Raw genomic sequence first — 15,744 nt, 5'->3', positions numbered from 1 at the left:
TGAATGTGTCCTGATGGACGAGAAGTGACTGTGAACCAATTTATCACGTAGGTTAGTGCCGCGTCTGTACGTAATCTGTGGGTTGTCTCCTAGTATATCCTGAAGGTCGGGGTCCATTTTGAGAATCCCCCAATGGCGCTGCAAAATCTTTCTGACCTGGCTTGAACCTCTGTCAAACGTAGTGATTACACGTGACAGTTTGGTCCTAGAGTTACTCGGCTGTTTAGTGGCCAGCAAGGTGGGTCTCTCTCGCGCAAGAGCTGCCTTATAGGCGGATCTCAGGGTATAGTCAGGATACCCCCTTTGTAGAAATCTGGCCCTGAGGACAGCTGCCTGTGCCACAAAGTCTTTCTTGTCTGAGCAATTTCTGCGCAGATGAAGATACTGCCCTCTTGGTATCCCTCTCCTGAGTGGGAGAGGATGACTACTCTCCCATCTCAGGAGAGAGTTCGTCGCATTGGGTTTCCTATGGATAGATGTATCCAGTTCCCCCCTATCGTTCTTGGTGATTTTGATGTCCAAAAATGGTAGACTGGTTGGATGTGTCTCGTGTGTAAATCTCATGCCTATCTCGTTTACATTAAGACAGGATACAAACAATTCAAATTGAGAGGGGCTGCCACTCCAAGTGATAAAGATGTCATCTATATAACGCGCCCACAGCCCAATTCTTGACAGATCGTCCGGGTTCCTCTCCCCGAATACCAGGGTCTCCTCCCACCAGCCCAGGAATAAATTAGCATACGACGGGGCACAAGGGCTCCCCATCGCGGTACCCTTGAGCTGGTGGTAGATTTTAGTATCAAAGGAGAAGAAGTTCCTGTTCAGGGTAAATTCTAGGATCCGGACGATGAATTGGCTGTGGGCGCGGTATTGGCAACCCCGGGATTTCAGAAAGAATTCCACCGCTGCCAGTCCCAATTGATGTGGTATAGAGGAGTACAAGGCCTCTACGTCTATACTCGACAAGAGACAATCATCCTCAAGTGTTAGACCCTCCAGTTGTTTTAGGATGTCCGTAGTGTCCGTGAGGTGAGATGGCAGCATAGTGACAAACGGTGCAGGTGGCAGGGTCCCATAAGAACAGAGTGAATCTGCAATATATTGCTGGATAGATTGGAGGCTTGGGCAGAGAAGTGGCAGATGTAAGGTTCTGCACATGGGAAGGAAAAATACATGTCACCAGTTCTTACTAAATGGTAAAACACTGGGTAAGGCCTCTTTCACACGAGCGTGACGGATTGGCTCTGGATGCATTAAGTGAAACTCGCACCATTTTGCAAGCAAGTTCAGTCAGTTTTGTCTGCGATTGTGTTCAGTTTTTTCCACACGGGTGCCATGCGTTTTGATGCATTTTTCACGCAGGTGATAAAAAACGAAAGGTTTAAAGACATCTCTTAGCAACCATCAGTGAAAAACACATTGCATCCGCACTTGCTTGCGGATGAAATGGGTTTTTCACTGAAGCCCCATTCACTTCTATGGGGCCATGGCTGCGTGAAAAACGCAGAATATACAACATGCTGCGTTTTTCACGCAACGCAGAACTGATGCATGAAAAAACCGCTCATGTACACAGACCCATTGAAATGAATGGGTCAGGATTCAGTGAGGGTGCTATGCGTTCACGTCACGCATTGCACCCGCGCGGAAAACTCACTCGTGTGAAAGGGGCCTTACACTGACATGGAAAAGGACTTAGGAATTTTAGTGAACAGCAAACTAAACTATAGAAACCAGTGCCAGTTATTCACTTAATTTAAAAAGACGACTAAGGAAGATATTATAACTATGTATAAATTTATCAGGGGTCAGTACAGAGATCTCTCCCATCATCTATTTATCCCCAGGACTGTGACTGTGACGAGGGGACATCCTCTGCGTCTGGAGGAAAGAAGGTTTGTACACAAACATAGAAGAGGATTCTTTATGGTAAGAGCAGTGAGACTATGGAGCTCTCTGCCTGAGGAATTGGTGATGGTGAGCTCACTAAAAGAGTTCAAGAGGGGCCTGGATGTATTTCTGGAGTGTAATTATATTACAGATTATAGTCACTAGAGAGGGGTCGTTGATCCAGGGAGTTATTTTGATTGTCTGATTGAATCAGAACTGATTGGCTGAACTGGGTGGACAGATTTTTTTTTTCCAACTTTATAAACTATGTGACTATGATAATTCATCACAATGTAAGGCAGAAGCAACCTAAAGATCACATATTCAAGTCTCCTAGGGTAGCTTAAAAAAGCTAAAAAAAAAAAAAAGAAAATGTCTGATTTGCAGATTTTTCGTCTCTTCACCGCTCTCACAAAAAATTTATGGATCTGCAAAAACGCTTTCGTAACAATAATACAACCGCATGCATCCATCATGAACGGATCCATTTGTATTATGTCTTCTATAGCTATGACGGATCAGTCATGAACTCCATTGAAAGTCAAAGTGGGACGGATCCGTTTTTTATTGTGCCAGATTGTGTCAGAGAAAACGGATCCGCCCCCATTGACTTACATTGTGTGTTAGAACAGATCCGTCTCGCTCCGCATCCCAGGACAGACAGAAAACCGCTGACGTCAGCAGTTTGGTATCCTCCTCCAGAGCGGAATGGAGACTGATCGGAGTCAAACTGATGCATTCTGAGCAGATCCTTTTCCACTCAGAATGTATTAAGGCAAAACTGATCCGTCTTGGACCGCTTCTCAGAGCCCTGAATGGATCTCACAAATGGAAAGCCAAAACGCTAGTGTGAAAGTAGCCTTACCTATCACTTGTTCCCATGAACAGTTGTTTTTTCATAAATGTGTCTTTTTACGCAAAACACCACCACATAATCTGGCTTAATTGTCTGCAACAATTTGAGCCATTTCTGCCGATAAGAGGATGATAAATGAGGGATAGTATGCACCAATTTGATAGCCCTGTCCACTTTGAAATTTACAACTAATTTCTGGCGTAATGCATTTTTTATGGTGAAAATTTTGGAGAAAACTGTTGATATATTCGACACAAATCAAAACTCCATTCTTTTTGGTGTATTTTACTCCATAATTCCGGTGGAACATGATTAGTAAATGGCCCCTGATGTATTTCATGTCGCATCCATCTTGCTCCGCATCAGTATTCCGTTATTGGGAATGCAACCAAATGGAACGGAATGCATTCTGGTGCACTCCATTCCATTCAGTTCAGGTTTTTCCCCGTTGACAATAAATGGGGACAAAATTGAAGGTTTTTCCTCCGGTATTGAGATCCTATGACGGCTCTCAATAGTGGAAAGAAAAAACGCAGATGTAAAAGTAGCCTTACTTGCTTTTTCCCCTCCATTTCCTAAGATTGTTGACATATTCATGTGGAGTAAAGTCTTAATCTGGGAGTCAACAAACTTTAGCTCAGAAAGAACTTCCCCACTTTAAATAGAACGGCAGGTTTGCAGGTGCTGTAAGGGAACGATGAAGATAGTCAAGTACTGTAGTCAGCCACCCCCACCAAAATGGGGAACATGAGGCACCAGTTCCCATAACTGTTGGGGTCCCAGCAACCCTGGGAACCAGACACATCACATATTCCAGTGTGGAGGTTTATTTGACCTTAACATTCACTGCTAACTTTCATCATTAATCCTTCATCATCCTAGACTACCAGAGATACTAGATATTACCCATTAAACCACTCTATGCCACCAGGAATACCCCAACAATAAAGTAAAAATTTAAAGGCTATGGACACCTTGAATGCATCTTTTTATTACTGCATTGCACTTTTTTGGGGGCTAAAAATGTTTCTATTAGATCTTCATTAATAATTTTCAATTGTTTGCCCTCATCCTCATTCTCTAGAAGTTACCTTCTCATTCTGAGATCTCCTGAAAGCTCATAAACGCTTACTTAAGCTGAACAATTTTCAGATTGATTACGGGAGACCCCTTAGGACTGGATCCCTAAAACCACCCAGTATTTTTCAGCATTGCACAGTTTTATTTGGTATTTCTTTTAACAGCAACATTAACTGGGCACTTTAATAAATATTATTTGGGGGGGGCGGAGCTTGCTCCGGACTGTGATGGCCGCATAGTCAGGAGCTCTCCGCACTTGATCCTCTAAAGCACCAGCATACACAAGCTGACGGACGACAGCATGGTCAAAATCGGGCACCCTAGACGGGTGACACTTCCGGAGCCATCAGGCAACCGAATAATAGTGGAGACATGGACAAATTTATCAAAAAAGCGGCATCCACCCTGGTAGCTCGAGAGGGCAAGATGGCGCCGAACCACATAAGGTGAGCGTGCGCGCTGCCAACATATCTGAAGGGGAGAATGATGCAGAGGACTCCCATGGCAAAACGGCGCTTCCTATCACCTGCCGCTTATTGAAACAATCGCTGAATAAAGCAATGGAACCGATTCTAAGCGAGCTCACTTTAGAAGCGCAACAGGCTGCAGTGATTGACCACCAAGCAGCAACCGCGTCCTCCCTACAAAAATGCTGCACTTACCTCAACGACCTCCATAACGCTCTGGAGGATCAAGAGAACAGAGGACGCAGGAACAACCTGCGATTTAGGGTGATACCGTAAATGGTAGCTGCGGCTGACATACCTGGGACTGTGATCGCAATATGCTGCTCCCTGCTAGGCCCAGACGACCAAGCTGACATCGTCATTGAGCGTGCTCACAGAGCACTAAGACCTAAGCCTAAGGTGTCGGAACCGCCTAGAGATGTAATCTGCAGGTTCCTCAATTTTCAAGTTAAAACTGCAGTCCTGGAAGCAGCATGGAGCCATGAAGATCTGACATACGAATGTGCAAACATCACGATCTATCAATACCTGGCCCCGTCGACTTTGAAAAAACGGAGATCCCTGAAGCCCCTGACGGACTGGCTCAGGACAAATAAGATCCCGTATAGATGGACCTTTCCCTTTGGGATTTCGTTCTTTCATGCAGGATGCCGCCTTAATATAAACACCTTTGCTGACCTAGTGGGAGCCTACGATCATCTACAGATTCCACCTCTGGACATCATGAACTGGGAACTACAGTACAGACCAAAAGTTTGGACACACCTTCTCATTCAAAGAGTTTTCTTTATTTTTATGACTATGAAGGCATCAAAACTATGAATTAACACATGTGGAATTATATACATAACAAACAAGTGTGAAACAACTGAAAATATGTCATATTCTAGGTTCTTCAAAGTAGCCACCTTTTGCTTTGATAACCGCTTTGCACACTCTTGGCATTCTCTTGATGAGCTTCAAGAGGTAGTCCCCTGAAATGGTCTTCCAACAGTCTTGAAGGTGTTCCCAGAGATGCTTAGCACTTGTTGGCCCTTTTGCATTCACTCTGCGGTCCAGCTCACCCCAAACCATCTCGATTGGGTTCAGGTCCGGTGACTGTGGAGGCCAGGTCATCTAGCGCAGCACCCCATCACTCTCCTTCATGGTCAAATAGCCCTTACTTTAAAAGTTTTCCCAATTTTTCAGCTGACTGACTGACCTTCATTTTTTAAAGTACACTGCGTGCAGAATTATTAGGCAAATGAGTATTTTGACCACATCATCCTCTTTATGCATGTTGTCTTACTCCAAGCTGTATAGGCTCGAAAGCCTACTACCAATTAAGCATATTAGGTGATGTGCATCTCTGTAATGAGAAGGGGTGTGGTCTAATGACATCAACACCCTATATTAGGTGTGCATAATTATTAGGCAACTTCCTTTCCTTTGGCAAAATGGGTCAAAAGAAGGACTTGACAGGCTCAGAAAAGTCAAAAATAGTGAGATATCTTGCAGAGGGATGCAGCACTCTTAAAATTGCAAAGCTTCTGAAGCGTGATCATCGAACAATCAAGCGTTTCATTCAAAATAGTCAACAGGGTCGCAAGAAGCGTGTGGAAAAACCAAGGCGCAAAATAACTGCCCATGAACTGAGAAAAGTCAAGCGTGCAGCTGCCAAGATGCCACTTGCCACCAGTTTGGCCATATTTCAGAGCTGCAACATCACTGGAGTGCCCAAAAGCACAAGGTGTGCAATACTCAGAGACATGGCCAAGGTAAGAAAGGCTGAAAGACGACCACCACTGAACAAGACACACAAGCTGAAACGTCAAGACTGGGCCAAGAAATATCTCAAGACTGATTTTTCTAAGGTTTTATGGACTGATGAAATGAGAGTGAGTCTTGATGGGCCAGATGGATGGGCCCGTGGCTGGATTGGTAAAGGGCAGAGAGCTCCAGTCGACTCAGACGCCAGCAAGGTGGAGGTGGAGTACTGGTTTGGGCTGGTATCATCAAAGATGAGCTTGTGGGGCCTTTTCGGGTTGAGGATGGAGTCAAGCTCAACTCCCAGTCCTACTGCCAGTTTCTGGAAGACACCTTCTTCAAGCAGTGGTACAGGAAGAAGTCTGCATCCTTCAAGAAAAACATGATTTTCATGCAGGACAATGCTCCATCACACGCGTCCAAGTACTCCACAGCGTGGCTGGCAAGAAAGGGTATAAAAGAAGAAAATCTAATGACATGGCCTCCTTGTTCACCTGATCTGAACCCCATTGAGAACCTGTGGTCCATCATCAAATGTGAGATTTACAAGGAGGGAAAACAGTACACCTCTCTGAACAGTGTCTGGGAGGCTGTGGTTGCTGCTGCACGCAATGTTGATGGTGAACAGATCAAAACACTGACAGAATCCATGGATGGCAGGCTTTTGAGTGTCCTTGCAAAGAAAGGTGGCTATATTGGTCACTGATTTGTTTTTGTTTTGTTTTTGAATGTCAGAAATGTATATTTGTGAATGTTGAGATGTTATATTGGTTTCACTGGTAAAAATAAATAATTGAAATGGGTATATATTTGTTTTTTGTTAAGTTGCCTAATAATTGTGCACAGTAATAGTCACCTGCACACACAGATATCCCCCTAAAATAGCTAAAACTAAAAACAAACTAAAAACTACTTCCAAAAATATTCAGCTTTGATATTAATGAGTTTTTTGGGTTCATTGAGAACATGGTTGTTGTTCAATAATAAAATTAATCCTCAAAAATACAACTTGCCTAATAATTCTGCACTCCCTGTAATGATGGCCACTCGTTTTTCTTTACTTAGCTGCTTTTTTCTTGCCATAATACAAATTCTAACAGTCTATTCAGTAAGACTATCAGCTGTGTATCCACCTGACTTCTCCTCAACGCCACTGATGGTCCCAACCCCATTTATAAGGCAAGAAACCCCACTTGTTAAACCTGACAGGGCACACCTGTGAAGTGAAAACCATTTCAGGGGACTACCTCTTGAAGCTCATCAAGAGAATGCCAAGAGTGTGCAGAGCAGTAATCAAAGCAAAAGGTGGCTACTTTGAAGAACCTAGAATATGACATATTTTCAGTTGTTTCACACATGTTTGTTATGTATATAATTACACATGTGTTAATTCATAGTTTTGATGCCTTCAGTGTGAATCTACAATTTTCATAGTCATGAAAATAAAGAAAACTCTTTGAATGAGAAGGTGTGTCCAAACTTTTGGTCTGTACTGTATATCAAGATCTCACAGAGCTGCCAGAAGTGCCGAAGTCCTCACCCTTTGAGCTCCCACGCACCCCGAAGACCCAGAAGTTCAAGCGGAGGAACACACAGCTTACCCCGTAGCGACTGTATCTATTATCGTAACTACATACTTGAATCGCTCCGATTTGTCTGCTAATCTCCCTCCTTATCTCTCCCTCTGACTTTCCTCTCCAATCCATCCCTTCCTTCTCTGATGCCAGCTACTTGCTATTAGGTTCTGCCCAAACCCCTTCCCATCCTGCCCACACCATACCTAAGCTTCTCCTCCCCCCCCTCTCTCTAAAGCTTCTTAATATGTCTGTCATCAGGCCTCACCCCTGAGGCTTCCACCTAGTGCTTAGAGGATCGCAATAGGGTTGATTAACCATTTTCCCCCTTGTGACCCTCATACCCAATATTGGTTTAACCCACCTCAATGGGTACTGTTACCCAAAAGTTTACAACCATGTTATTTATTGTTTTGTTTACTTTGTTATTAAGGTACTTGCATCCTTCATCCTAAAGACCCTGAAGTTACAGGGGGCCCCTCTGAAGCTCATCCTACTCGTCCGGATCCCTCACATTTCCCACAGCAATACTACGTTCTCCTGGAGAAGGGATGTCCCTCAGCAAGGTAACACCCACCACATCAAACACAATGGCTGACCTGTCATTTGCGTCCTACAATGTCAAAGGCTTTAATTCTCCCTCTAAAAGGAGTCAGGTTTTCTCATTGTTACGCAAATTGGGAGCCACCGTCCTACTTCTCCAGGAGACGCACTTCAAATTTAATCACTACCCCAATCTCTCCCATGCCTACTACTCTCAGTGGTTTCATTGTGGAGGAAACTCATCTGCTTCTGGGGGGGTGAGTGTTGGGTTTCAGAGGAAGGTCCCCTTTAAATACTGCTCCCACCTGCAAGACCCCGAAGGTCGGTACTTGCTGGTCAAAGGTCACATTGGCCCTCAAATATACACGATCATCAATCTTTATGCACCTAATACAGGTCATTATAGCTGTTTCTCCAAGGTTTTCCCTATTATTAAATCCTTTGCAGAAGGTTTAGTCGTAGTAGGTGGGGACCTCAATGCAACCTTAAATCCACAATTAGACTCCTCAGCTTTAAAATCTGCCCTTGCGCTTAAAACTTTACGCTTCATAAGAGAAGGTTTTTGGAATTTGCACCTTATTGACGTATGGAGCACGTTGCACCCAAATACAGCTGACTATACTTTTTATTCTAATACTCATGGTACGTACCAACGCTTGGACTACCTATTTGTATCTAAAGAACACCTCCAGCTCTGTAATGATCCGCAAATAGGATCTATCCACCTATCCGACCATGCACCTATATCCCTATTGATTTCAGCTCCTGTGTCCAACCAGATAAAATTCAAGTGGCGCCTAAATGAATCTTTGCTAGGTAACCAAAATATTAGGGATAAGATTGCTGACCTCCTTGCAGATTATTTCACCATAAATAAAGACCCCGAGATCTCAGATCAATCCTTATGGGATGCCCATAAACCTTTTATCATAGGACATTTCATAAGTATGGGAGCTTACCTAAAAAAAGAAAGAAATAAAAAGCTTGATTCCCTATGCCAAAAAATACAATCCCTGGAATCCTTACATAAACGTTCATTCTCTGACTCACAACTTCAAGAACTATCTAATTGTAGAGCTGAACTGAAATCCCTACTACAGCACTCTGCAGCTAAATTTTTCCTGAACTCGCAACATAAATTCTTCGCACACGGAGATAAAGCATCTAAATTTATGATGCGTAGAGTAAAAAATAGAAGATCGACAAACTATATTCACCAAATAGAATCCCCCCAAGGAACCCCCCTTCACTCCTCCAAAGCCATAGGTGCACAATTTCGGGAGTTCTATGAAGCTTTATATAACCTGCCCCCCACACTTACTCCAGAGGCCCAATCATCCCTTCTCTCTTCCTTCCTAGACTCTCTTCCAATACCAACTATCACTGAAGACCAGAAACAAAAACTTGCTTCCCCATTCACTTTGGGAGAACTCTTAGCTCCCCTAAAACAAACTCCCTCGGGAAAAAGCCCAGGTCCAGATGGCCTCCCAGTTCTATATTATAGAACCTATCAACAATGCCTACTTCCCCATTTGCTCTCGGTTTGCAATCTAGCTTTACAAGGGAGGAGGCTCTCTAGAGATATGACAATGGCTCATATTACCTTAATCCCCAAGGAAGGGAAAGATCCTAAACAGTGCGCCAATTATAGACCCATCTCCCTTCTCAACATTGACCTTAAATTATTGGCAAAATTGCTAGCAAATCGACTCTCGGCCCTTCTGCCCTTGGTGGTGCACGGGAATCAGGTAGGCTTTGTCAAGGGTAGAGAGGGCAGAGACAATACGACCAGAGGTCTAAATATAGTGCAATTTTCTAATATTCGATCCAGACCTCTTCTCCTGTTGAGCATGGATGCAGAAAAAGCATTTGACAGAATTAATTGGTCGTTTCTGCGACACATCCTATACAGATTTGGCCTACCTGATCCCTTTGTACAGGCCACATTTGCAATGTATGCTCAGGCCTCAGTCTTGATCAATGGTGACCTCTCTGATCCCTTTAGCATTCAGAATGGTATCTGGCAGGGTTGCCCTCTCTCCCCTGCTCTTTGTCCTAGCTCTAGAGCCCCTTCTCCTCAAACTGAGAGCTGATTCGGGAATCAGAGGAGTAGCACTGGGAGGAACGGATCATAAAATAGCTGCTTTTGCGGATGATATCATGATTATGACCTCTAACCCAAAAAATTCACTCCCTGCGATTCATAAACATTTAGATATATACAGTTCCCTTTCCAACTTCAAAATTAATAAGCAAAAGTCACTTGTGATTTGTTTTGGGATTCCCCAAACAACACAGAGAAACTTAAAAAAGGACTCCCCATTTAACTGGTCCTCCCCTTATTTAACATACTTAGGGATTAAAATCAGCAACAACACCTCAGAACTTTCGTCACTCAACTATGCCCCACTATTAAAAGACATTTCCTTCAGCATAGACAAATTGGATATTCCTACTATCTCCTGGTTTGGCTGCAAAAACCTTCTTACATCTTTAATACTCCCCCGCCTTACATATCTACAACAAGTCCTGCCTATTCCAGTTCCCAAAACTTATTATGACTCCCTAAAGAAACTATTCCACTCGTTCGTCTGGAATGGGAAGAAACCCAGATTATCTTACGATCTCCTCTCACGTCCCAAGTATACTGGAGGAATTCCCTTGCCTGACCCAGAGATGTATGGCAGAGCAGTTCTCTTGTCTAGAATAATAGATTGGCTTAGACCTTCCAATCCTAAATCATGGGTCGCAATAGAACAGGAACTTTTAAACAAATCTTTCAGGTCCCTCTTACTGGGCAACAACAGCATATGTAACATCCCATCCTCGCCATATCCAATTATTCAAGCTACTCTCAATATGTGGAAATGGTTTCAATCTTCTCACTGCTCAATACCCTTACCATCTCTCCTTCTCTCGATCAGAGACATCTTAGAGACAGCTCTGCCTGCTGTAATTGATTGTAACCCATGTGATCTGAGAGACTCACCTACCCCGGTCCTCTCATTCATTGGTCCAGATGGTTCTCTACTCCAAATTAAGGAATTTCAAAAAGTTTTCACTGCCAGTCACCTACATCTATCTTCCACGTCATATCTACATGCCTTCATCTCTCAGCACATATCGATGAGCGACCTTTACCGCCCTCTACTATGGTCTGAGTCACTTATCTCTAGCCCTATCCCCCCGAAAAAACTAATCTCACAACTTTACAAAAGACTAAACACTCCGCCCCCTACCTACTAAACCAGCCTTTGTTCAACAGTGGGAAAGAGACCTGGGTCAGGAATTCCCCTTCATATCATTGCCAAACATATTATCCTCCTCACATAAATCATCCAGATGTGTCTGCATACAGGAGAACGGATATAAAATCCTAACCAGATGGTATAAAACACCAGATATAACATCATTGTATTCAGCAACAGCGTCAGACAGATGCTGGAGGTGCTTCGATAGTAGAGGAACCTTTTTCCACATTTGGTGGGACGGCCCAATCATAAAGGTCTGGTGGAAAGAAATCTTCCAGATTAGTAATCAAGTATGTCAGACTAAGGTGCAAATGTCCGCTTGTAAAGCCTTACTTAACCTTGATGACGATGCTACAACACATCCCATGTCCTTTCTTTTTAGACAATTATTGATAGCAGCTCGCCTATTGATACCCAAATATTGGCTATCTACTACCCCTCCCCCCATGGAACAATGGAAACTGAAGGTAGACCAGGTTTTCCGTTTTGAGGAACTTTCCTCGTGGGAAGCTCGGAACCATCAAAAGTTCCTCTGTCAGTGGCACTTATGGCAAAAGTTTAGACACCTTTGCTACTCATAGGGCTCATGTGCCCTCCTCCCAGATATGGAAGATATTTATTTACGTTGGGTACTCCCAGACAGATACTGGATACATTGCCAACCTTCAACCAAGTTTTTCCCAGCAATTTTCTGACATATTATAACCCACTTACTGCTGTATTCGGCTAACTTGACTCTTTTACAAAATGTAATGTGTTTGAAGAGTATTGTCATTGGAAAATAATGTCACTTGTCCTTTCTGATGTGATATGAGCTGTAAAAATCTATTTATACGCATCACGCCTTGCTAGGCGTATCAGAGTCTATACACGTACCTTGTTTTGTTAAATAAAATTTTTATAAATAAAAACCCAGAAAAAAAAAAAATATATATATATATTATTTGGATATTGCATAATGTTGGCACTATAGGGTAGTATCATGTAGGCTGTATACTGCTGTTTTGTCTTGACACTATATAGCGATGGGTTGAAATTGCAAGAAAAATTGTCTAAAAATAGGAAAGCTTTCCTTTTCCCATTTTCCTTCTTGAATATACCTAACAACTATGACAGAGCAGATCAATAAAAATCTAACATTGCTTCTATAATATAATTACATATCTATTCAACATAACATTAACCATTGACAGCATCCAGAGAGAAGTGCAGGTCACTTACTTGCAGTGTGAGTCTCGATCTCCTTCTTTTCCAAATACTCTTTACACTGGTAATTTTCAGCTCCTGGAGTCACATTTATGTGTTGAGGGAGAGCCAAAAACTCTTGGACCAGATACAAATCCCTACAAAATAAGAAAAAAATCAACCCAGGCATGGCATAACTGACTTGTCCGGACCTATCACATGATTTTTTTTTGCAAGCAATAATTAAGATAATAATTTCTGTTACTGCAACCGTTTGCAAAATGCACGCCAGCCTGTTCTCATGCCAGTTGGGATAAGTTTGGCAACTTTTTAGAGTTTTTGTTTTTCAATGGTTTCTCAATCTCAAAAACAGACATTCACCTCCATAAGTTGCCAGCTAACGTAAGCTATGTTTTTGCAGAGCGTGAGACAATCTAATTACTTCAAAGAATGCTACACAGTATATACTTAAAGAGGTATCTCCCAAGAAAGAGTACATCTCATTAAGGTGACTTTGTGGAAGTCTCCCTATGGGTCAAAATCCAACTTTTTAACAAGCCTTGGAACATAGGGACTAGGGAAAATAGCCAAGACAAATATCCATCCATAGATGGCTGTTTTGAGGTGCTTGCCCCTCATTGGTACAGAGTAGGATTGGGGCTAGCTGAGTGTGAAGTTTTTTAAAAAGTCTCAAAGGCTTGTTAACTAGTCAGACTTTACCTCATAAGGAGCCACTTCCAGAAAGTTGCACAAGCGAGATGTTTCTTTTTTCCTGGGAGGGATCTCTTTGTATATGTTTTTGCCCATGGAGCACTGCTAAATCATATCCATGCACAGTTGGTCTATTTAAGGTGGACCCTACCTAAGCTGTGTTCAAGGTATCACACTCGGACAGCCAGAATCCTACTCTGTCTACAGATGGATTTTTGGCTTGGATATTTTCTCTTGTCATGTTCCAAAGGTTGTTAAATAGTCAGACTTTGACTCATAGGAACCACTTCCAGAAGATGGTGCTAGTGAGATGGTTTTCATTCCCTGGGATATACCTCTTTGCATATTTTTATAGATTTTTTTCCCATGGAGCACTGCTAAAAAGTCTCCATACACAGTTGATCTCTTTACGGAGAGCCAGTACCCTGCCTAAGCAATATATATACTCCAAGTGTTGTCTGGATCGCTCATCTGCAAGTCATACTGAGCCAAGGTGCTAAACGGATGTGCTATACTGCTTTATAGTGGCAAGAAAGTATGGCACAGCCAAAGTTAGTGGGTAGATATCACAATATGGTGATAGAAGTTAGATATTGCCAAGTCAAAGGTATTCATCCTCTGTAGGATACGTTATATGTCTATGATTGTTGGGGACCACGCTTCTGGGATCCCTACCAATCACTAAATCTGGGAACCCAAGTCCTCTCTTCATTCCTCCTTATATTTACAGTGAGAAGTTTAAATCTTTCTGTAGTCATACATGCACACTACCGCTCTTTTCATTTCAATCTTTTTTATTAGTACTTGGGTGCCTGACCAACAGACTCATGGTGGCACAGGTTCCAGAAGCTCCCTTGAATAATTGAAACTAAATATTAACAAATAAATTATTTATTGATTGATTAATGTAGGCCTCGATGTTAGCTATTTACCAGAATAACCTACTTACCAATCACATATAAAATACAGTAGCATAATTAGCTTCTTGTCCACTCAAAAACATTTGAGAGACTTACCCGATAATGAACATCGTGACGGAATAAATGTTGGGCAGGGGGGAGGGAACAGTTGTTTTCCTGCACCGTGAATGCGCACTTAACGTTTGTCTTCTTCTTTTATAGGTCACCCCCACCTTATCCGTTAGGCTCCCATCCAATTATGGTGAAGATGAAGATAACGGCTCATTTTTGCAGTTGAACTTCGTGGATGACACCTATCAGCAGGTAAGATAACTTTATTAACATAAATAAATACAATGAACGTAACCATGCCGCCATGTGTTCCCTTCATTGTATTACACAATGAGTTAGGGCCCATACAGACTGACCTACAGGTGAGTCTCCCAGTGACATGGATCGCACATGACACACAGTACAATACACAAAAAACATTGCTGACAGCGTATTCATCCATATAATAAACTGAATACTGTCACGGTGCAGTTCACTGTGACAGTTGTGGCCATGTAGGCTGGCTGCAGGCCCTCTCACGTACTGGCTGCAGGCTGACTCCTGTGTATACCAGTTGCTTGGGACTGTGTGCAGGCTGCAGTGTTCAGTGTGTGAACTGTGTTTGTGTCTCCCCACGTCTATATCTCTGTGGCTCCTGTCTCCGTTGCCGTGCAGGCTGGCTGCATGCGCTTTGTGCACTAGCTGTGGGTGTTCCCATGCATGCTGTTTCTTTAATGCGTGCTGGATGCGGCCTTGTGTGTGAACTGGGTTTGAGTATGGACGTATTCGCGTTTGTATCACAGTGTGGTTCAGTCACTCCTTGTTGTTGTGTAGACTGGCTGCCTGTAACCTCGTACTGGCTACAGGTTATACTGTGTATGCTGGTTGTCGTTTGGGGCGTGCTGGCTGCAGCTTTCTATGACTGGTGTGAACTGACAATTGTGATTTTATGTCAAGACAGGAGACTCCATTATGCTAAGATCTTTCTTTTTACTCCCAGCAGCAAAATAGTTAATATAAACAGAGAACAAAAAAATATGTAAATCTGCATTCAGGAGTAGCCAATGAGCAGGCAGCATAGGTTATATAAGGTTTAATCCAACATAGCAACGTCCTTCTTTCTTGCTGCTGGCTCCCAGAAAGATACGTATTGGAGAATTTTTCCTCTTATAATTATTATATATTTATGTATATATATGGTTTTGAGTAGTTTGTGCATTATATTATTATTATGCCTGTTTGCTTGGCATTTGCCCACTTCATAATCCTGTGAAGCGCTAATTGATTTGGTGATTGTGTTTCCTATATTTCTCACATTATTGTATGTATTTGGTACTACATTCTGTTCTACCCTATTAATGGCTTGATCATTTGTCTTTTTCACCACTTTTCCTATCTGTTGCCTTACCTGTCTTATCGCCGTCACTGCTCACTTTTGGTTTACCTCACCGCTCCATCTCCAGTGCGCACGCGCGGCTGGTCCTCAGC

The 15,744-nt window shown here is 42.7% G+C and overlaps 1 protein-coding gene across 2 annotated transcripts in view; it reads right to left on the bottom strand.

Annotated features, from left to right (window-relative positions):
- Positions 1-15,744, bottom strand: part of LOC120977519 (cytochrome P450 2F2-like) — a 281,082-nt gene that overhangs the window by 82,175 nt on the left and 183,163 nt on the right. Inside the window, exon 1 of one of the 2 annotated variants that reach the window (XM_040405510.1) lies at positions 12,632-12,670. The exons of the other annotated variant lie outside the window; for it this stretch is intronic. The gene's annotated coding sequence lies outside the window, so the exon portion shown is untranslated. Of the gene's footprint in view, positions 1-12,631; positions 12,671-15,744 lie in introns of those variants that run through there. 2 annotated transcript variants of the gene reach the window in all.

This window comes from Bufo bufo, chromosome 8 (genome assembly GCF_905171765.1).
Source record: "Bufo bufo chromosome 8, aBufBuf1.1, whole genome shotgun sequence".
Taxonomy (NCBI): domain Eukaryota; kingdom Metazoa; phylum Chordata; class Amphibia; order Anura; family Bufonidae; genus Bufo; species Bufo bufo.
This window is presented reverse-complemented; position numbering and strand designations above follow the sequence as displayed.